The following is a 23,736-nucleotide window of genomic DNA, read 5'->3' as shown; positions in this document are numbered from 1 at the left end:
GTAAGTAGATTTGTATGTATGCATAGATGTATATATTGTATGCATTATATATTTCTTAATATATGTGAATGCATATTCCAGATTTAGAACTGGAAGAACTCTTAAAGGTCATTTAGTCCAACATCCTCACTTTACATAAGAGGAAAATGAGATTGAAAGAAGGTAAGGGAGTTTTCCAACTTCACAGTTATTATTTAGAAGTTTCAGATTCAAACTCTAACTCTATATTCAATACTTTTTCCACTGCTTCAACCTGTCTCCAATGTGTTTAATGATGAATGAAATGAATGAATGAAGAATATAATGAAGAATAAAAAACCAAAATGACATTCTTGCAACACTTCACATTCCATTAAGTAGAATGTGAATTAAAAATACACAAGAAATAATCCATTTTTATTTTCTTTTAAGCTGTAGACCCTTTGAAGGCAGACAACCACATCATCTTCTCTTTTCTTTCTTTTCCTTCTTTGTTTATTTTATTTTTATAGTACATAAAATAAAACTATGGAAATAATGCACAATCAATTAATATCAATGAGTAAATATTTGGGAAAATATAAAATGGAAGTTTTATTAATTTTTTCATACAAATAAGGGGAAAATGTAAAATTTCAACTCATCCACTAAGTATCCTTCTTTCATAGTATTATCTTTTTGAATAAGTTACTTAATAATAAAGAAAATAATACTGTGCTTCAATTCCAGGGCTCTGATAAATCCCCAAACCACCTGAATTACATTGGTATATCTTCAGAATCATTTATGGTTCCTCATGACCTTTGATTGTTAATAAAGAAAATTATTTCACTTGGAAGCATTAATGCAGACACCTGTGACTTATCACCATATTCTCATGTCATTCATTTGCTCACTTTTCTATCCACTGGAATGATTTTGAGCTACACTTCTGTATGAGAAATATGACATAATACAGTCCATTAAAATCATATGTTTTTGTAGCTGAGTCTGGAAGATGTGGTAATTTCTCAAGGATGAAAAACTCCAACCTTGGGTGGTATTGTGGAGGCAACACTCTCAAATCTGCTTTACCTGGGAACTGAGTAAATATCTCTGTACTGAGCCAAATGACTATTCCTTTTCCCTGGCATTCAAATAAGTAAGACTGAATCAAGAAAAATTAAGTAAAAGATAGTAACTGATGAATTAATGGCTAGAAATCCAGCTAGTTCTGGATTTGGATAAATATTAGTGGATAAGTTACACCAGAGAAGCAGTGAAGAGAAAAACAATGTAGTTAGATTCAACTAACAGAATGGCATGGAAAAACAGAATGATTAGAAAGGTTATTAGCAAAAAAATTTTCACTTCTAGTACAGCCCTGTCACAATAATTAGCAGAGAATTCTGGGACTAATTATACATTCTGTGTAAGGGGAACTATTCAGGGTTAATAGATTCCTGTGAAGTAGGATGCAAAAAAAAAAAAAAATTAGCTAAATTTGAGGGGTTAGAGAAGGATGTGGAAATCAAATTATTAAAAAAGAAGAAGAAGAAAGGGGGAAATTATGAGAAATAGGTGGCCATTTTGTGTTTCCACAGTTAAGAAAATTAAAGTGGGGAAATGAAACTTAAGTTAGAAAACTGATACCCACAAGGACATCAAAGAGTAATCAAGAGTGGAATTTATCTTTGGCCTTCCAGAATGTAAATTCCTTAGGGTTAGGGACTGGCTATGTAATGAGGGAAGGAGATTCATATTGTATTACTACTATAACATTCACTTAATGGGGGATCAGGGGAGGGATTTGTGTTTCAGGATAGAAAACTAAATGTTGTCTTTCGAGTTTCAAATGTGTCTACTCACTGAAGCATCCATTCTTGCAAGAATGCAAAATAAATCTTTCCTGAATTAAGAAAAAAACTATATATATGCTCTAGAAAAAGGTTCATGTTTTTAAATACATATTCATTGAGAAGGTATGAAAATATAAGTCTGATATAGTTGTTGGAACTATCTATCTATCTGTTTATCTCTCTATCTATCCTTTTTAAGTCCCCAAGAACTTGGATTGGAAAATAATTAGAATTATGGATTTATTTTAAAGCCAAGTAAGTCAAAATCACCAAAATAAGTATTCTTTTAGGTGTCCTGTGATTGCTGACATTGGAATCTATCTTTTTTTTCCACAATAAGAACCTTCAGTTTTTCTTTTTGTGCAGTGGAATATACTTGAATGAAAGGAATATGACAAAAATATGAGATGCCATTTCAAAGGCATAACAAAGTTCAAGGAAAAATTCAGAAATAGGAGTATGAGCACTAAGGAAATTTTACTGAATGTTTGAAAATGACACATAAAATGTGAGGTTTCTTTAAGTTGCTCGGGTCATATATGTAATCATTATTCACCATAGGTGTTAAGGGTAAATTCTTAGTTGAGAATTTGAGAATTGAAGGAGCTTGAGAAATATTCTAAAACTAGCCCCTTGTTTTATAATTAAGGTCACCAAGGCTCTTAGGCTAATCCTGAAGTCAGAAAGACATAGTCACACACATATCCATATATCTTCATTTATCTACTTATACGTATATGCACATATAAGGAAAAAAGTATATGTATATACATATATGAATATATGAATCCATGTAGGTTCATAGATTTATGTATATTCATACAGGCATATCCTTATGCATGTATGTATACATATACACATATATAAAGAGAAAAAGAGAGACAGTTAAGTGATTCAGTGGACAGAGCTCTGGGCCTAGAATCAGGAATACTCATCTTACCAACTTCAAATCTGACTTCAGACATACAATAAATATTAATAACTTTCCCAGGGTCATACAGCTATGTGGATCAATAACTATGTGATCCACATGGCTGTATGACCCTGGGAAAGTTATTAAATTCTGTTTGTCTCAGTTTCTTCATTTGTAAAAAATGAGTTGGAAAAGGATATAGCAGACCACTTTATTATCTTTGCCAAGAAAATCCCAAATGGAGTCACAAAAGCTAGAAACAATAAAACAAGAACAAACTAAGGTCCAAGGAAGTTAAAAGACAATAGCTTGATAGAATAGACTTGAAGAAGACCTAGATTCAAGACCAAGCTTTAACAAAACTCAACAAATAAATGACCTTGATTAAGTAAAATTTCTTTGCCTCACTTGCTAAATCTTCAATGTTATTTATTTATATCACATCTCAAAATCCTTTTTTCACTCAATGCTTTTATATATCTGCTGTTCCCCATTCTCTCACCTCCTTCCATCCCCCAAATGATGTCATTTAGAGTCAGATGGGATCTCAGAGGTCATTAGTCTTAAACACATCTGGAGAAGAATTTTTATAACTTACAGTATAAACAAACATCCAGCTTTTGCTTAATAGATTCTATAACAAAGTCTCTATAGTTTAATAAACTTAGTCATTCCCCCATTTGATAGTTCTAAGTGATAAAAAAAAAAGTTTTCTTTGGCCATAATTTGCTCTTTCACAATTTATTATTCCTAGTTCAGTCCTCTGAGTGCATGGGCCAAACAGAAAAAATCTAATTTTTTTATGTATCAACATTTCAAATACCTGAAGATATGCAGCATATGCTACAAACATTTCTCTACATTGTGTATAAATACTGAGGTCTCTTTAAAACTTATCTTAATATTCAAAAATAAGTATTTAGTGATTATTCTCTGGGACAATTATCAGGTATTGTGCAAGGCACTAAGAGAAAATTTCCCTCTTTCTTCATTCATACAATAACCATCCTGGTAAAATCTGTCATAATTTCACATCTAGCTTTGCAATAACATTATGGATGGTCTCCCTCCATGAAATCTCTCCCCACTCCAATCCATTCTATATTCAGCTGTCAAAAATGATTTTCATAAAACTCAAGTCTGATTAAATCATCTTCTCCACCTGATAATCTACAATATTTCCCTTTTGGCCACAAGATCAAGTATAAAATGATGTTTGTCATTCAAAGTCCTACACAACTTGATCCCTTCCTACCTTTCTAATCTTCAAACATTTACTCTTCTAGGTTCCATAGGATCCAACTACCTTGACCTATTTGCTCTTCCTCAAGTAGAAAAGTTCAGTTTCTAGTCCTGTGTTGTTTCATTGTCTATCCCCTGAGCCTTAAATCCTTTCTCTCCTAGGATCCTTGCTTCCCTGGCCTTCTTCAAGATTCAGATTAATTCCCCACTTCTGCAAGAGGCCTATCAAAGTACTACATCCCAATCAGCCTTCTTTCAAGTGTCTTCTCTCAAACATTCCTTCTATTTACACTGTATGGAGATAAAAAGACCTGTAAGAGCACCTCTTCTTAGAGAAAAACAGACAGAATAAAGAATAGGCAAAGTGATAATAGAAAGAAAAACTTGTTAATACTTAAAGTTTCCTAACAGCAGAATTGACTACAAAGAGAGGTAAAAAATTCATCTTTACTAGATGTCTTCAAATAAAGGTTTCAACATCACATTGGTTCACATGAAAGTTATACTATACTATCTTTTTCATCTCTTAAAATCTGAATTTCTGTGATTCTACAAACCAATGTTATAGCTTGATAGCTATATTCTATGATAGAATCTAACAGAATTTTTAATGAATTGATTTTTTGAGGCAGGTAAGTGGGAATCAACATAAGGTTTTAAACCAAAAAGTGTATTGGAACAGACATATTGAAATGAGAAGAAAAAGCAGTATTTAAAAATACATACATAATATGTGTATATATATATGTGTGTGTGTGTGTGTGTATACACATATTATGTATGTATACATGTGTGCATATATAAAATCCCCATCTCCCACAATGTCAAAATAATTGTTAAACTATATATATTTTTTTATAAATTGAGTTCTAAATTCTATTCCTCCCTCTTTTCCTGAAAATCTAAGCCATAATGTAAATGTTATATATGTGCAATCAAGTAGAACATTTTCATATTAGTCATTTTCTTTCTAAAAGGACACTTGAATAAAAAAAAAAAAGAATGAAAGTGAAAAATAGCATGCTTCAATCTATAATCAAATAATATCATTTTTCCCCCTCTGGAGGTGAAGAGTATATTTCATCTTTCATCCTTTAGGATTATTTTGGATCACTGTGTTGATGAGAGTACCTAAATCATTCTCAACTATTGCTTGAATAATATTTATTGTTGTAATTAAGTACAATAGTCTCCTGATTCTATTCACTTCATTTTGCAGTACATTTTATATCTCTGTATATAACATTTGCATTAAACTCTGTGTAAGTTTCTCCACGTTTTTCTGAAATCATCTTGTTTATTATTGCTTAAAGGGCACTAATATTCCATCATTATCATATATCTCAGCTTAATTAAATACTCCTTAGGTGATAGGCTTCTATTACATTAAGAAGCAGTAATTGGAGAAAATACTACTGCTACAATTAAATTTTGTTTAGTACTATCTTCCATGTATTGTCTAAATTTTGGACTCATATTTTCTGAATTCTAGACTCAGTATTCCATTTATTGGGTCTGTGTATACTCTATTTTACCTGCCTAGGGCATACATTGTTGAGTTAAGTTGGGTAAGAGATCAGAAATAAAAGTGAAGATTTTGGGTAGCACAAATTTAATAGTTTGTAAAGATTCCAACATAAAGGTAGATAATAACTGAAATTTCTGACTTGCAGTAGATATATTTATTATACATCCTTGTTGACTTGACTTAAATCTGCCAGATTAAATGAGATTTAAAAAGGAATAAAGCACATTGAAAGGAAAAAAAAAACCCAGAGAGAATTCAGGGGAATATCTAATTTAAGGAATCAGAAAGAGAAAAAAATGAACCAGCAAGTGTGTGGTTAGACAGGTAGGAGGAGAGATGTAAGCCACTGTTATTGCAAAAAAAAAAAAAAAAAAGAAAAAGAAAAAAAAGAAAAAGAAAAAGAAAAAGAAAAAAAAAGAAAAAGAAAGAAAGAAAAAAAAAGAAAAAAAAAAAGAAACTATCATTCTTTGCAGATGATAGAATGGTAGATAATCATATATTATGATGTTCCTGGAGAATCAACCAAAAATGACTTGAAATAATTAACACTTTAGCAAAATTATGGAAGATAAAATAAACCCACAGAAATTACTGGCATTTCTATATGTTACTAACAAAGCTCAGAAACAAGAAATAGAAAGAGAAATATCATTTAAAATGATACTAGATAATATAAAATATTTGTCAGTCTAATCACCAAAACAAACCAAAGAATTATATAAATATAATTACAACATACTTTTCACACAAATAAAGTCGGATCTAAACAATTGGAAAAATATTAAATGTTTATGGAGAGGCCAAGCAAATACAACAAAAATGAGAATTCTACCTAATTTAATTGAGTTATTCCATCTCATACCAATCAAACTAGCATATATATTATATATATATATATATATATATATAAAACTAGAGCAAGAAAAAAAAAGCATAACAAAATTCATCTTCATCTGGAGGAACAAAAAGTCAAGAATAGAAAGGGAATTAGTGTGTGGGGGGGGGGAGAGGGGGACAAAGGAAGGTGGTCTAGCCATAACAAAACTATATATTATAACATGGAAATCACCAAAACAAATTGGTACTAGTTAAGAAACAGAGTATTGGATCAATGGAATAGGCTAGGTACACAAGACATAGTAGTCAATGACAATTGTAATCTAATATTTGATTATTAGATTAAATGATTAAATTATATGATTAAATACTCTTGGGAAATGAACTCACTATTTGACAAAAACTACTGGGAAAACTATAAAAAATATGGAATAAAGTAAATGTAGACCAACATCTCACATCATATACCAAGATAAGGTCAAAATTGATACATGATTTAGACATAAAGGTTGATACCAAAAGCAAATTAGGAGAGTAAAGAATATTTTACCAGTCAGATCTATGGAGAAAAAGAGAAGAATTTATAAATAAACAAGAGATAGAAAAGGATATGAAATGCAAAATGGATAGATTATACTAAATTTTCAAAAAGGTTTGGCATAACAAAATCAATATAATGAAGATTAGAAAGAAAACAGTAAGCAGGAAAACAATGTCTACTATCAATATTTCTATTAAAAGCCTCATTTCAAGTTTGTTGCTTCCCTTCTAATCTTGTTTGCATTAGTTTTGTTTGTACAAAGGCTTTTTAATTTGATATAATCAAAATTTTCTATTTTGTGATCAGTAATAGTCTCTAGTTCATCTTTGGTCACAAATTTCTTTCTCTGCCACAAGTCTGAGAGATAAACTATCCTATGTTCCTCTAATTTATTTATAATCTCATTCTTTATGCCTACGTCATGGACCCATTTTGATCTTATCTTGGTATATGGTGTTAAATGTGGGTCCATGCCTAATTTCTGCCATACTAATTTCCAGTTATCCCAGCAGTTTTTTATAAAATAATGAATTCTTATACCAAAAGTTAGGCTCTTTGGGTTTGTCAAACACTAGATTGCTATAGTTGACTATTCTGTCTTGTGAACCTAATCTTTTCCACTGATCATCTAATCTATTTCTTAGCCAATACCAAATAGTTTTGGTGACTGCTGCTTTATAATATAATTTTATATCAGGTACACCTAGGCCACCTCCATTTGATTTTTTTTTCCATTAATTCCCTTGAGATTCTCGACTTTTTACTGTTCCATATGAATTTTGTTTTTATTTTTTCTAGATCATTAAAATATTTTCTTGGAAATCTGATTGGTATAGCACTAAATAAATAGATTAGTTTAGGGAGTATTGTCATCTTTATTATATTCGCTTGGCCTATCCAACAGCACTTAATATTTTTCCAATTATTTAAGTCTGACTTTATTTGTGTGGAAACTTTTTGTAATTTTGCTCATATAATTCTTGACTTTACTTTGGTAGATAGATTCCCAAATATTTTATGCTATCAACAGTTATTCTGAATGGAATTTCTCTTTGTATCTCTTGCTGTTGGATTTTGTTGGTGATGTATAAAAATACTGAGGATTTATGGGGATTTATTTTGTATCCAGCTACTTTGCTAAAATTGTGAATTATTTTTAATAGCTTTTTAGTAGAATCTCTGGGGTTCTCTAAGTATACCATCATATCATCTGCAAAGAGTGATAATTTGGTTTCCTCATTGCCTACTCTAATTCCTTTAATATCTTTCTCGACTCTTACTGCAGAGGCTAGTGTTTCTAATACGATATTGAATAATAATGGTGATAGTGGTAAACCTTGCTTCACTCCAGATCTTACTGGGAAAGGTTCCAGTTTTTCCCCATTGCATATGGTGCTTACTGATGGTTTTAAATATATGCTCCTGACTATTTTAAGGAAAAGTCCATTTATTCCTATGCTCTCAATGAGAATGAATGAATGTTGGATTTTATCAAATGCTTTTTCTGCATTAATTGAGATGATCATATGGTTTTTGTTGGGTTGGTTATTGATATAGTCAATTATGCTAATAGTTTTCCTAATATTGAACCAGCCCTGCATTCCTGGTATAAATCCTACTTGGTCATAGTGTATTAACCTGGGGATGATTTTGTGTAGTCTTTTTGCTAATATTTTATTCAAGATTTTAGCATCAATATTCATTAGGGAGATTGGTCTATAATTTTCTTTCTCTGTTTTCAGCCTAAATGGTTTAGGTATCAGTACCATGTCTGTGTCATAAAAGGAATTTGGTAGGACTCCTTCAATCCCTATTTTTTTCAAATAGTTTGCCATTTTGTAATTAATACTTGTTTTATTCCATAAATTAAAAATAAAAGAAGTTTTAAAAAGAAAAGAGTATTCTAGTCAGATATAAGCTCTGTCAGTTCCTGCTGACAACACTTTTAATATGTAAAAGCTTTAAAAAATGGACCCAGCAACCATATACCAAGATAAGATCAAAATGGGTCCATGACCTTGGCATAAAGAACGAGATTATAAATAAATTAGAGGAACATAGGATAGTTTATCTTTCAGACTTGTGAAGGAGAAAGAAATTTGTGACCAAAAATGAATTAGAGACCATTACTGATCACAAAATAGAAAATTTTGATTACATCAAATTAAAAAGCCTTTGTACAAACAAAACTAATGCAAACAAGATTAGAAGGGAAGCAACAAACTGGGAAAACATCTTCACAGTTAAAGGTTCTGATAAAGGCCTCATTTCCAAAATATATAGAGAACTGACTCAAATTTATAAGAAATCAAGCCATTCTCCAATTGATAAATGGTCAAAGGATATGAACAGACAATTTTCAAATGATGAAATTGAAACTATTACCACTCATATGAAAGAGTGTTCCAAATCACTATTGATCAGAGAAATGCAAATTAAGACAACTCTGAGATACTGCTACACACCTGTCAGATTGGCTAAGATGACAGGAAAAAATAATGATGAATGTTGGAGGGGATGCGGGAAAACTGGGACACTGATGCATTGTTGGTGGAGTTGTGAATGAATCCAACCATTCTGGAGAGCAATCTGGAATTATGCCTAAAAAGTTATCAAACTGTGCATACCCTTTGATCCAGCAGTGCTACTACTGGGCTTATACCCCAAAGAGATACTAAAGAAGCGAAAGGGACCTGTATGTGCCAAAATGTCTGTGGCAGCTTTTTGTAGTGGCTAGAAACTGGAAACTGAATGGATGTCCATCAATTGGAGAATGGCTGGGTAAATTGTGGTATATGAATGTTATGGAATATTATTGTTCTATAAGAAATGATCAGCAGGATGAATACAGAGGCTTGGCGAGATTTACATGAACTGAGTGAAATGAGCAGAACCAGGAGATCATTATATACTTCAACAACAATACAGTTTGAGGATGTATTCTGATGGAAATGGATTTCTTTGACAAAGAGAAAATCTAACTCAGTTTCAATTGGTCAACATGGACAGAAGCAACTACACCCAAAGAAAGAACACTGGGAAACGAATGTGAACTATTTGCATTTTTGTTTTTCTTCTTGGGTTATTTTTACCTTCTGAATCCAAGTCTCCCTGTGCAACAAGAGAACTGGTCAGTTCTGCAAACATATATTGTATCTAGGATATACTGCAACATATCTAACATATATAGGACTGCTTGCCATCTAGGGGAGGGGGTAGAGGGAGGGAGGGGGAAAATCGGAACAGAAGAGAGTGCAAGGGATAATGTTGTAAAAAATTACCCTGGCATGGATTCTGTCAATATATAGTTATTATTAAATAAAATTAAAAAATTAAAAATTAAAAAAAAGCCTCATTTCTAAAATATGTAGTGAGAATTAGGTCAAATTTACAAGAATAAAAATTATTCCCCAGATGATTAATGGAAAAGGAATATTAAGATAAATAAAGTAAAGTTGTCTAAAGTCATATGAAAAATGTTCTGGATCATGAGATTAGGGATATGCAAATTAAAACAACCCTGAAGTACAATTTCATATATATCAGATGGGCTAATATTACAGAAAAAGAAAATGACAGTTATTGGAGAGGATGTGATAAAACTTGGACACGAATGCAATGAGAACAATGTCTAAACTATGGAACTATATATATATATATAGTTCCATGTATAGAAGTTCTATGTATATAACATATACACAGTTCTATATCGAAATATGCTCAGAGGGCTATAAAATTGTGCATACTCTTTGATCTAGCAATACAACTTCTAGATTTGCATCGCAAAGAGATCATTAAAAAGGACAAAGGATCCACATGTACAAAAGTGTAACAGCTTTTATGTGGTGGCAAAATATTAGAAACTGAGGGGATAACTTCGGGGGGGACCGGGGGGGGGGGGGGGGGGAGAACGGAGCCAAGATGGTGGAGAAGGCACACACAACTCTCCAAGCTCCTCTCATTCCCCTCATAACCAAATACTTAATTCAGCCTCAAAAATTGCTCTTCACTGCTTAAATTCATCAAGATTAGAAGCACTACAATTTACCAGCTAAGTCAATCTGGAAGTTCGCCAGGAAAGTTTGTCCTGAGGGGCCAGGAACAGACTAGCACAGGCAGGGAGAGACTAGCGTCTTGAGCAGACCAGGGGCAAGGGGGGGGAAGATAAAGGAGGGGGGGACTCTTGGCTAGAGAAGTTATAGAGACAACTCTGCTATAGGCTGACTGCTCTGCCTTGACTACAAAGCAGTAAAACTGACAGAGAAATTAAAGCCTAGAAAAGAGGGCACTCTAAAAAATGCCAGAACCTAACCAGATCTGGCTGTAATCCCTCAAACCCAGAAGTGACTCAGGCAGATAATGCAGCCCTGCAGCCACATCCCGAAGTTTGGGGCTTTTGCGGGGGCAGTTACTAATCTGCACGGCAGGGGGGCACAGCCTGGGCAGCCTGTAGTCTGCAGAGTTGGGGTTCAGCCTGGGGTGGTAGGGCTTCCCCAGCAGACTGTGCTTCCCCAGCAGACACATCTGGTCCCTGCAAATCCATTCACTGCTCTACTGCTAACACCCACAGCCCCAGGGCAGGCTTTGGCTTGGGAAGTGAAACTCTCACTGCTCAGTGTCTAGCCCCAGGGCAGTCATTATCTCAAACAGCGAGGGTTCTTTGCAGGGCACTTTCCCAGCTCAACCCTGCAGGCCTGTGTTACTCAAGGGTGGGCAACTCTTTCCCAGAGTACTCCAGTATCTCGCTGCTTTTTGTAGCCTGTTGGTAGGACAGCTACCCCTCCATACACCTTTCACTGCTCTACAGAGGAAGCTGGTAACCTCCTGGCTCTGAAGGCAGACCTTACAGGCTTTAACAAAATGAGTAAAAAAATCAAAAGAACAATTGATAGTTTCTATACAGAAAGAGAACAGCTTTTCAACCCTGAAGAGACTAATAGCAGACAGTCTCCAGACAATTGTTGGTCCCCAATACAAAAGGCTCTCTTAGAAGAGACTATTAAAAACCTTAAAAGAGAACTAGAAGAAAAATGGGGAAAGGAAAGAGAAGCTATGCAAGAGAGCAACAACTTCCTAAAATCTGAATTGGAAAAGATAAAAAACTCCCAAGAAGTGTATGGATATACATAAAAACCATATGTATAATTTGATTTTACTGATATAACATAAAAAAGGGAAATAGAAATGGAAAGGGGATAGTGTCAGAAAAAGGGAAGAGGGGAGATAAAAAGAGGGAAACTACATGCGACAATGAGGCAAAAGAAACCTATCATATATGAGAGAACTTAGAGAGGGGGAGGAACATTGTGTGAATCCTACTCTCATCAGAGTTAGCTCAAAGAGGAAACAATTGACACTTGTTTTACAGAAATTCTTCTCTCACTTCATTAAAAAGTGGGAGAGGAAAAGGGTAAAGGAAAAAGAGTAATAAGGGAAGGGTAGAAGAAAGGGGAAGGGATTCAAAGGGAGGAGGAAGGGACACTAAAGAGGGAGAGCTGCGTGATGTAAGTGGGACCAATAAGTTTAATACTAGGGAAGAAGGGAAGGAGGGCAAGAAAAAGAAAAGTATAATCTGGGGATATTAGGATGGCAGGAAATACAAAACTGGTTATTTTAACCTTAAATGTGAATGGGATGAACTCTCCCATAAAGAGGAGGCAAATAGCAGACTGGATCAAAAGTCAGAACCCTACAATTTGTTGTTTACAGGAAACACATTTAAAATAGGGAGATACATACAGAGTAAAGGTAAAAGGCTGGAACAGAACCTATTATGCTTCAGGTGAAGTAAAAAAAGCAGGGGTAGCCATCCTTATCTCAGATCAAGCAAAAGCAAAGATTGATCTAATTAAAAGAGATAAGGAAGGAAATTATATCTTGCTAAAGGATGCTATAGACAACGAAGCAATATCAGTATTAAACATATATGCACCAAATGGTATAGCATCTAACTTCCTAAAGGAGAAGTTAAGAGAGTTGCAAGAAAAAATAGACAGCAAAACTATAATAGTGGGAGATCTCAATCTTGCACTCTCAGATTTAGATAAATCAAATCACAAAACAAATAAGAAAGAAATTAAAGAGGTAAATAGAATATTAAAAAATTAGGTAAGATAGATCTCTGGAGAAAACTGAATAGTGACAGAAAGGAGTATACTTTCTTCTCAGCAGTTCATGGAACCTACACAAAAATTGGCCATATATTAGGACATAAAGACCTCAAAATTAAATGCAGGAAGGCAAAAATAGCAAATGCTTTCTTTTCAGATCACAATGCAATAAAAACTACATTCAACAAAAAGTTAGGTGTAAATAGACCAAAAAGTAATTGGAAACTAAATAATCTCATCTTAAAGAATGATTAGGTGAAACAGTAAATTATAGACACAATTAATAATTTTGCTCAAGATAATGACAATGGTGAGACATCATATCAAAATTTATGGGAGGCAGCCAAAGTGGTAATAAGGGGAAATTTTATATCCTTAGAGGCTTGCTTGAATAAAATAGAGAAAGAGAAGATCAATGAATTGGGCTTGCAACTTAAAAAGCTAAAAAAAGACCAAATTAAAAAAAAAAAAAACAATCAATTACTAAACTTGAAATTCTAAAATTAAAAGGCGAAATTAATAATATAGAAAGTAAAAAAAAAAAAAACTATTGAACTAATAAATAAAACTGAGAGTTGGTTTTATAAAAAAACAATAAAATTGATAAACCTTTGGTAAATCTGATTAGAAAAAGGAGAGAGGGAAATCAAATTAGTAGTCTTAAAAATGAAAAGGGAGAACTTTCCATTGATGAAGAGGAAATTAAAGAAATATTAAGAGGTTACTTTGCCCAACTTTATGCCAATAAATTTGATAACCTAAGTGAAATGGATGACTATCTCCAAAAATATAGGCTTCCCAGATTATCAGAGGAGGAAGTAAATTGCTTAAATAGTCCCATTTCAGAAAAAGAAATAGAAGAAGCTATTAATCAACTCCCTAAAAAAAATCCCTGGGACCAGATGGATTTACATGTGAATTCTACCAAACATTCAAAGAACAACTAGCCCCAATGCTTTATAAACTATTTGAAAAAATAGGGAATGAAGGAGTCCTACCAAATTCCTTTTATGACAGAGACATGGTACTGATAACCTAAACCAGGTAGGTTGAAAACAGAGAAAGAAAATTATTGACCAATCTCCCTAATGAATATTGATGCTAAAATCTTAAATAATATATTAGCAAAAAGACTACAGAAAATCATCCCCTGCATAATACACCACAATCAAGTAGGATTTAAACCAGGAATGCAGGGCTGGTTCAATATTAGGAAAACTATCACTATAATTGGCCATATTAATAATCAAATTACCAAAAACCATATGATCATCTCAATACATGCAGAAAAAGCATTTGATAAAATTCAACATCCATTCCTATTTTAAAAACTCTTGAGAGTATAGGAATAAATGGACTTTTCCTTCAAATAATCAGTAGCATATATTTAAAACCAGCAGTAAGCATCATATGTAACGGGGACAAACTGCAACTATTCCCAATAAGATCAGGAGTGAAACAAGGTTGCCCACTATCACCGTTACTATTTAATATTGTATTAGAAATGCTAGCTTTGGCAATAAGAGTTGAGAAAGAGATTAAAGGAATAAGAATAGGCAATAAGGAAACCAAATTATCACTCTTTGCTGATGATATGATGGTATACTTAGAGAACCCCAGAGACTCTACTAAAAAGTTATTAGAAACAATCCACACCTCAAGCAAAGTTTCAGGATACAAAATAAACCCACATAAGTCATCAACATTCTTATATATCACCAACAAAACCCAACAGTTAGCGTTACAAAAAGAAATTCCATTTAAAGTAACTACTGGTTGTATAAAATATTTAGGAATCTATCTGCCAAGGGAAAATCAGAAACTTTATGAGCAAAACTACAAAACACTTTCCACACAAATAAAGTCAGATCAAACCAATTGGAAAAACATCAAGTGCTCTTGGATAAGTCGAGCAAATATAATAAAGATGACAATCCTACCTAAACTAATCTATTTATTTAGTGCTATACCAATCAGTCTCCCAATAAACTATTTTAATGACCTAGAAAAAATAACAACAAAATTCATCTGAAAGAACAAAAGGTCAAGATTTTCAAGGGAATTAATGAAAAAAAAAAATCAAATGAAGGTGGCCTAGCTGTACCAGATCTAAAATTATATTATAAAGCAGCAGTTACTAAAACCATCTGGTATTGGCTAAGAAATAGACTAGTTGATCAATGGAATAGGTTAAGTTCAAAGGACAAAACAGCCAATAATTTTAATAATATAGTGTTTGACAAACCCAAAGACCCCAGTTTTGGGGATAAGAACGCATTATTTGATAAAATTGCTGGGAAAATTGGATATCAATATGGCAGAAACTAGGCATTGACCCACACTTAACACCAAACATCAAGATCAGGTCAAAATGGGTTCATGATCTAGGCATAAAGAATGAGATTATAAATAAATTGGAAGAGCATAGGATAGTTTATCTCTCAGACCTGTGGAAGAGGGAGGAATTTATGACCAAAGAAGAGCTAGAGATCACTAGTGACCACAAAATAGAAAATTTTGTTTACATCAAATTGAAAAGTTTTTGTACAAACAAAACAAATGCAGACAAGATTAGAAGGGAAACAATAAACTGGGAAAGCATTTGTACAGTCAAAAGTTCTGATAAAGTCCTCATTTCCAAAATATATAGAGAATTGACTCTAATTTATAAGAAATCAAACCATTCTCCAACTGATAAATGGTCAAAGGATATGAACAGGCAATCCTCAGATGAAGAAATTGAAACTATTTATAGATATATGAAAATATGCTCCAAATCATTATTAATCAGAGAAATGCAAATTAAGACAACTCTGAGATAACACTACACACCGGCCAGATTGGCTAGAATGACAGGGAAAGATAATGCGGAATGTTGGAGGAGATGTGAGAAAACAGGGACACTGATACATTGTTGGTGGAATTGTGAACACATCCATCCATTCTGGAGAGCAATTTAGAACTATGCTTAAAAAGTTTTCAAATTGTGCATACACTTTGATCCAGCAGTGCTTCTACTGGGCTTATACCCCAAAGATATACTAAAGAAGGGAAAGGGACCTGGATGTGCCAAAATGTTTGTGGCAGCCCTGTTTGTAGTGGCTAGAAGCTGAAAATGAATGGATGCCCATCAATTGGAGAATGGTTGGGTAAATTGTGGTATATGAATGTTATGGAATATTATTGTTCTGTAAGAAGTGACCAGCAGGATGAATTCAGAGAAGCTTGGAGAGACTTACATGAACTGATGCTAAGTGAAATGAGCAGAACCAGGAGATCATTATATAGCTCAACAACGAACCTCAAACATCCTCTTTGAGGATGTATTCTGATGGAAGTGTATCTCTTTGATAAAGAGAACTAATTCAGTTTCAATTGATCAAGGATGGACAGAAGCAGCTACACCCAAAGAAAGAACACCGGGAAATGAATATAAACTGCTTGCATTTTTTTTTTCTTCCCAGGTTATTTATACCTTCTGAATCCAATTCTCCCTGTGCAACAAGAAAACTGTTCGGTTCTGCACACATATATTGTATCTAGGATATACTGTAACCTATTCAACATGTAAAGGACTGCTTGCCATCTGGGGAAGCGGGTGGAAGGAGGGAGGAAGGGGAAAAATTGGAAGAGAAGTGAGTGCAAGGGATAATGCTGTAAAAATTACCCTGGCAAGGGTTCTGTCAATAAAAAGTTATTTAAAAAAAAAAAAAAGTTAAAAAAAAAAAAGACAAAAAAAAAAAAAAAAGAAGAAAAAGAAACTAAGGGGATGTGTATTAATTGGGGAATCAATAAACAAGATGTAGTATATGAGTATAATGAAACAAATTTGGGTTATTAAAAATAATGAGCTGGTAGCTTTCAGGAAAACTTGTAAAGACTTACATGAACTGATGCTGAGTGGGAACAGAACCAAGAAAACATTATACACAGTAATAGCAACAATATGAGATTATCAATTTTGATAGAAATACTTCTCCTCCACAATAAAATGATAAAGGACAGTTCCAAAAGACCCATCATGGAAAATGCTATCCACATTGAGAGAAATAACTATGGAGTCTAAATGTAGATCGAAGTACAAATTTTCACTTTTGCTTGTTTTTTTTTTTTTTTTCCTTTCTCATGGGTTTTTCTTTTGTTTGGATTCTGCTTTCAAAACATGACTAATGTAGAAATGTTTATTATGATTATACATATGTGACTTACATTGGATATTTAGCTGTCTTGGGGATGGAAAAAAGAAGGAAGAAATATTTTGGAACTCAAAATCTTATAAGAGTGAATGGCGAAAACTATCTTTTCATGTAATTGGAAAAAAATACTCTTAAAAAAGAAAAGATAGAAAAGTAGCCTGGGCAAATTATGCCCTCTGAATGGTAAAATTCACAAGGAAAGTAAAATGATAAATGTTTAAAAAGCTATGAGAAAATAATTATATCAATTTTAATTCTGCCTAGCCTAAAATCCATACCATCATTCTATATACATACATACATATATATATATATATATTTAATTTATTTTATTATAGCTTTTTATTAACATATGCATGGGTAATCTTTCAACACTGACCCTTGAAAAACCTTCTGTTTCAAATATTCTGCTCCTTCCTCCCATTCCCTCTGCTAGATGGCAGGTAGTACAATATATGTAAAATATATATGTTAAATCCAATATATGTACACGTATTTATACACATATCTTGCTGCATAAGAAAAATCAGATCTAGAAAGAAAAGAACCTGAGAAGGAAAACAAGATGCAAGCAAACTATAACAGAAAGAGTAAAAATGCTATGTTGTGGTCCATACTCAGTTCCCACAGTTCTCTCTCTGGGTGTAGATGGCTCTCTTCATCACTGAACAATTGGAACAGGTTTGAATCATTTCATTGTTGAAGAGAGTCATGTCTATGAGAACTGATCATTGTATACTCTTCTTGTTTCCCTGTATAATGATCTCCTGGTTCTGCTCATTTCACTTAGCATCAATTCATGGAAGTCTCTGCATACCTCTCTGAAATCATCCTGCTAGTCGTTTCTTATAGAACAATAGTATTCCATAACATTCATATACCATGATTTATTCAGTCATTCTCCATTTGGTGGGCATCCACTCAGTTTCCAGTTTCTTGTCACTACAAAAAGGGCTACCAGAAACATTTTTGCACATGTAGGTCCTTTTTTCTCCTTTAAGATCTTTTTTGGGATATAAGTCCAGTAGAAACAGAGCTGGATCAAAGGGTGTACATAGTTTGTTAACTTTTTGAGCATAGTTCCAAATTGCTCTCCAGAATTGTTGGATTTATTCACAGTTCCACCAGCAATGTATCAGTGTCCCAGTTTTCCCACATCCCATCCAACATTAATCATTATCTTTTCCTTTCATTTTACCTAATATGAGAGGTATGGAGAGGTATCTCAGAGTTGTCTTAATTTGAATTTCTCTGATCAACAGTGATGTGGAGCACCTTTTCATATAAATACAAATAGTTTCAATTTGTCATCTGAATACTGTCTGTTCGTACTTTTTGACCATTTATCAATTGAGAATAGCTTGATTTCTTATAAAATTTGAGTTTATTCTCTATGTAATTTAGAAATGAGGTCTTTATTAGAACCTTTGAATGTAAAAATGTTTTCCTGGTTTATTGCTTCTCTTCTAATCTTGTCTACATTAGTTTTGTTTGTACAAAACATTTTAACTTAATATAATCAAAATTATTTATTGTGCGATCAATAATGACCTCTAGTTCTTCTTTCATCCCTAATTCCTTCCTCTTCCACAGGTCTGAGAGGTAAAGTATCCTATGTTCTTCTAATTTATTTATAGCATCATACTTTATGTGCAGATCATGAACATTTTGACCTTATCTTGGTAAATGGTGTTAAGTGTGAGTCAATGCCTAGTTTTTGCCATATTAGTTTCTAATTTTCCCAGCAATTTTTAAAATAATGAATTCTTATCCCAAAAGCTGGGGTCTTTGGGTTTGTCAAACATTAGATTGCTATAGTTATTGAGTATTTTGTACCCTATTCCACTGATCAAGCAGTCTGTCTCTTAGCCAGACTTATAGGTTTTTATAACTACTGCTTTACAATATAATTTTAGATTTAGTACTGCTAGGCCACCTTCATTTGATTTTTTTTTCATTAATTTCCTTGTAATTCTTGACCTTTTGTTCTTCCAGATGAATTTTGTTGTTATTTTTTCTAGCTTGTTAAAATAGTTTCTTGGGAGTTTGATTGGCATAGCATTAAATAAATAGTTTAGTTTAGATAGTATTGTCATCTTCATTATATTCACTCAACCAATCCGAGAGCACTTGATATTTTACCAGTTCTTTAGATTTGATTTTATTTGTGTGGAAAGTATTTTCTAATACTCATAGAGTTCCTGACTTTCTCTTGGCAGATAGATTCCCAGAAATTTTATACTATCAACAGTTATTTTTAATGAGATTTCTCTTTGTATCTCTTGCTGTTGGATATTGTTAGTGATGTATTAAAATGTTGATGATTTATATGGATTTATTTTGTATTCTACAACATAACTAAACTTGAATATATTATTTCTAATAGCTTTTTAGTTGATTCTTTTAGTTTCTCTAAGTCTACCAGAATATCATCTGCAAAGAGTGATAATTTGGTGTCCTCATTACCTATTCTAATTTTTAAAATCTCTTTTGATTCTCTTATTGCCACAGCTAGCATTTCTAATACAATATTGAATAGTAATGGCCATAGTGGGCAACTTTGTTTCACCCTTGATCTCACTGGGAATGATTTCCAGTTTATCTCCATTACATATGATGCTTACTGATGGTTTTAATAGATGCTCCTATTTTGAGTAAAAATTCATTTATTCCTATGCTCTTTAGTGTTTTTAATAAGAATGGGTGTTGGATTTTATCAAACTCTTTCTCTGCATCTGTTGACATAATCATATTTTTTTGTTAATTTGTTTATTAATGTAGTCAATTATGGTAATAGTTTTCATAATATTGAGCCAGTCCTGCATTCCTGGTATAAATTCTACTTGGTCATGGTGTATTATCCAGGGAATAATTGTTTTGTAATCTCATTGTTAATATTTTATTTAAGATTTTTGCATCAATATTGATTAGGAAGATTTGTGTATAATTTTCTTTCTCTGCTTTCATCTTACCTGGTTTTAGGTATCAGTACCATGTCTGTGTCATAAAAGGAATTTGGTAGGAGTCCTTTATTCCCTATTTTTTTTTTCAAATAATTTATATAGTATTGGAGTTGATTGTTCTTTAAATACTTGGTAGAATTCAAATGTAAATCCATCTGATTCTAGGGATTTTTTCTTAGGGAGATGATTAATACCTTGTTCTATTTCTTTTTCTAAATTTGGGCTATTTAAATAATTTATTTCCTCTTCTGTTAATCTGGGCAGCCTATATTTTTGAAAGTAGTCATCCATTTCACTTAGGTTATCCAATTTATTGGCATAAAGTTAGAAAAAATCACTCCTAATTATTGCTCTAATTTCCTCTTCATTGATGGAAAGTTCTCCTTTTTCATTTTTAAGGCTAATTTGATTTTCCCCTTTCCTTTTTTATTAACTAAAGGTTTATCTATTTTGTTGCTTTTATCATAAAACCAACTCTTAGTTTTATTAATTCAATGGTTTGTTTTTAACTTTCAAATTTATAGATCTCTCCTTTTATTTTTAGAATTTCAAGTTTGGTAATTGGTTGGGGGCATTGAATGTATTCTTTTTCTAGCTTTTTTAGTTGTAAGCCAATTCATTGATCTTCTCTTTCTCTGTTTTATGCAAGTAAGCATCTAGAGATACAAACTTTCCTCTCGTTGCTGCTATGGCTGAATCCCACAAATGTTATCTTGGATGAGATTATTTAGTTTCTAATTACTCTTTCGTCTATTTTCCTCTGGCTTTTTGTTGAATGTAATTTTTATTGCATCATGATCTTAAAAGAAAATGCTTTTTACTGTTTCTGCCTTTCTTCATTTGATCTTGAGGTCTTTATATCCTAATATACAGTAATTTTTTAATAGATTTTTTATGAATTGCTGAGAAGAAAGTGCACTTCTTCCTGTCTCCATTCAATTTTCTTTTTTTTTTTTAATTTTTTATTTAATAATTACATTATATTGACACTCGTTTCTGTTCCGATTTTTTTTCCCCCTCCCTTCCTCCACCCCCTCCCCTAGATGGCAAGCAGTCCTTTATATGTTGGATATGTTGCAGTATATCCTAGATACAATATATGTTTGCAGAACCGAACAGTTCTCTTGTTGCGTAGGGAGAATTGGATTCAGAAGGTATAAATAACCCGGGAAGAAAAACAAAAATGCAGATAGTTCACATTCGTTTCCCAGTGTTCTTTCTTTGGGTGTAGCTGCTTTTGTCCATCATTTATCAATTGAAACTCAGGTCTCTTTGTCAAAGAAATCCACTTCCATCAAAATATGTCCTCATACAATATCGTTGTCGAAGTGTATAATGATCTCCTGGTTCTGCTCATTTCACTTAGCATCAGTTCATGTAAGTCTCGCCAGTCCTCTCTGTATTCATCCTGCTGGTCATTTCTTACAGAACAATAATATTCCATAACATTCATATACCACAATTTACCCAGCCATTCTCCAATTGATGGGCATCCATTCATTTTCCAGTTTCTAGCTACTACAAACAGGGCTGCTACAAACATTTTGGCACATACAGGTCCCTTTCCCTTCTTTAGTATTTCTTTGGGATATAAGTCCAATAGAAACACTGCTGGATCAAAGGGTATGCACAATTTGATAATTTTTTGGGCATAATTCCAGATTGCTCTCCAGAATGGTTGGATTCGTTCACAACTCCACCAACAATGCATTAGTGTCCCAGTTTTCCCGCATCCCCTCCAACATTCATCATTATTTTTTCCTGTCATCTTAGCCAATCTGACAGGTGTGTAGTGGTATCTCAGAGTTGTCTTAATTTGCATTTCTCTGATCAATAATGATTTGGAACACTTTCATATGAGTGGTAATAGTTTCAATCTCATCCTCTGAAAATTGTCTGTTCATATCCTTTGACCATTTATCAATTGGAGATCCATTCAATTTTCTCCAAAGATGCATCATGCCTAATTTTTTTTTTTAGGATTCTATTTATCTCTTTAACTTCTTTTTTATTTATTTTGTGGTTTGATTTATTTAATTCTGAAGAGCTAGGTTAAGATCTCCTGTAATGATCGCATATTTAAAATCATCCGGAGTCAGGAACTCAGGTTAAGGGAAAAATCTTCAGTCTTTATTCAAGTGAAGAGGTGAAAAAGATTGTGATAGCAATATGGGCAAGAAGGATTGCGATAACAATATAGGCAGCTGTGACAGGAAGCCAGCTAGCAGAGCAAGTGAGGGCTGAGCTCTCCTCCCCTTCCTTTTTCACTCCCCTGCCTCCACCCACCAGAATCGTCATTTCCTATACAACACATCAGGACTTGCACAAAGAGTAGGCGGGGGCCATTCTTTCTCCAAACTTATATATTAATAGAGTATGGTCCAATTTTATGTGCTTGGGACCTCAGTGCATCAACTCAAGCCTCAGCCCATTACAATCTCCCACTATTATATTTTTGCTGTCTATTTCTTCTTGCAGTTTCCCTAACTTCTCCTTTAGGAATTTAGATGCTGTACCACTTGGTGCATATATATTTAGTTTTGCTATTGCTTCAATATCTATGGTACCCTTTAGCAAGATATAGTTTCTTTCCTAATCTCTTTGAATTAGATCAATTTTTGCTTTTCTTTGATCTGAGATCAGGATGGCTACCCCTGCTTTTCTTATTTTACCTGAAGCATAATAGATTCCACTCCAGCCTTTTAACTCTACTCTGTATGTATCCCTCTGCTTTATATGTGTTTCTTTTAAACAATATATTGTAGGATTCTGGCTTTTAATCCAGTCCGCTATCTGTTTCTGCTTTATGGGAGTGTTCTCCCCATTCACATTAATGGTTAGAACTACTAATTCTGTATTTCTTTCCTTCTTATTATCCCCAGATTATACTTTTTTTTTTCTTTTTCCCTTTCCCTGTTCCCCAGTATTTAATTTATGAGCACCATTTGCCTGAAGCAGTCCTCTCCCTTTAGTGTTCCTCCCCCTTTCTTATGCCTTTCCTCTCCTATTTCTGTTTTCCTTTTTATTTAATCTACCCCTTCCCTTTTCGTTTTTCTCCTCCCACTTTTTAATAAGATGAGAGAAGTTTCTCTGTAAACCAAATATGTCCAATATTTTGTCTTTGAGCCAAATCTGATGAGAGTAAGGTTGACACAATGTTTATTTCCCTTCCTTATTTCCCTCAAATATAATAAGTATTCTTTGCCTCTTCTTGAGATGTAATTTCCCTCATTTTACTTCTGCTTTTCCCTTTTTATGGCACAATTCCCTTTCCGTTTCTATTTCCATGTTTATATTACAATAGTAAAATTAAATTATACAAGCACTCTCTATGTATACCCATAACAGAAATATATTTCTCAAGAGTTTTTTTACATTTTTGTGTTTCTCTTAAGTCCTGTAATTGCAGGTCAAAATTTTTGTTTAGCTCTCTCTGTTTTTTTCAGCAGAAATAAATGGAATTCACCAGTTTCATTGAATGCCCATCTTCTTTCCTAGAAGAAAATGCTCAGATTAACAGGGTAGTTTATTTGTGGTTGCATTCCAAGTTCCTTTGCCTATCAGATTCCAGGCCTTTTGCTCTTTTAAA

The sequence above is a fragment of the Antechinus flavipes genome, chromosome 3, assembly GCF_016432865.1.
Source record: "Antechinus flavipes isolate AdamAnt ecotype Samford, QLD, Australia chromosome 3, AdamAnt_v2, whole genome shotgun sequence".
Classification (NCBI taxonomy): Eukaryota; Metazoa; Chordata; class Mammalia; order Dasyuromorphia; family Dasyuridae; genus Antechinus; species Antechinus flavipes.
The sequence above is the reverse complement of the archived record's forward strand: the minus strand, read 5'-3'. Positions refer to the sequence as shown.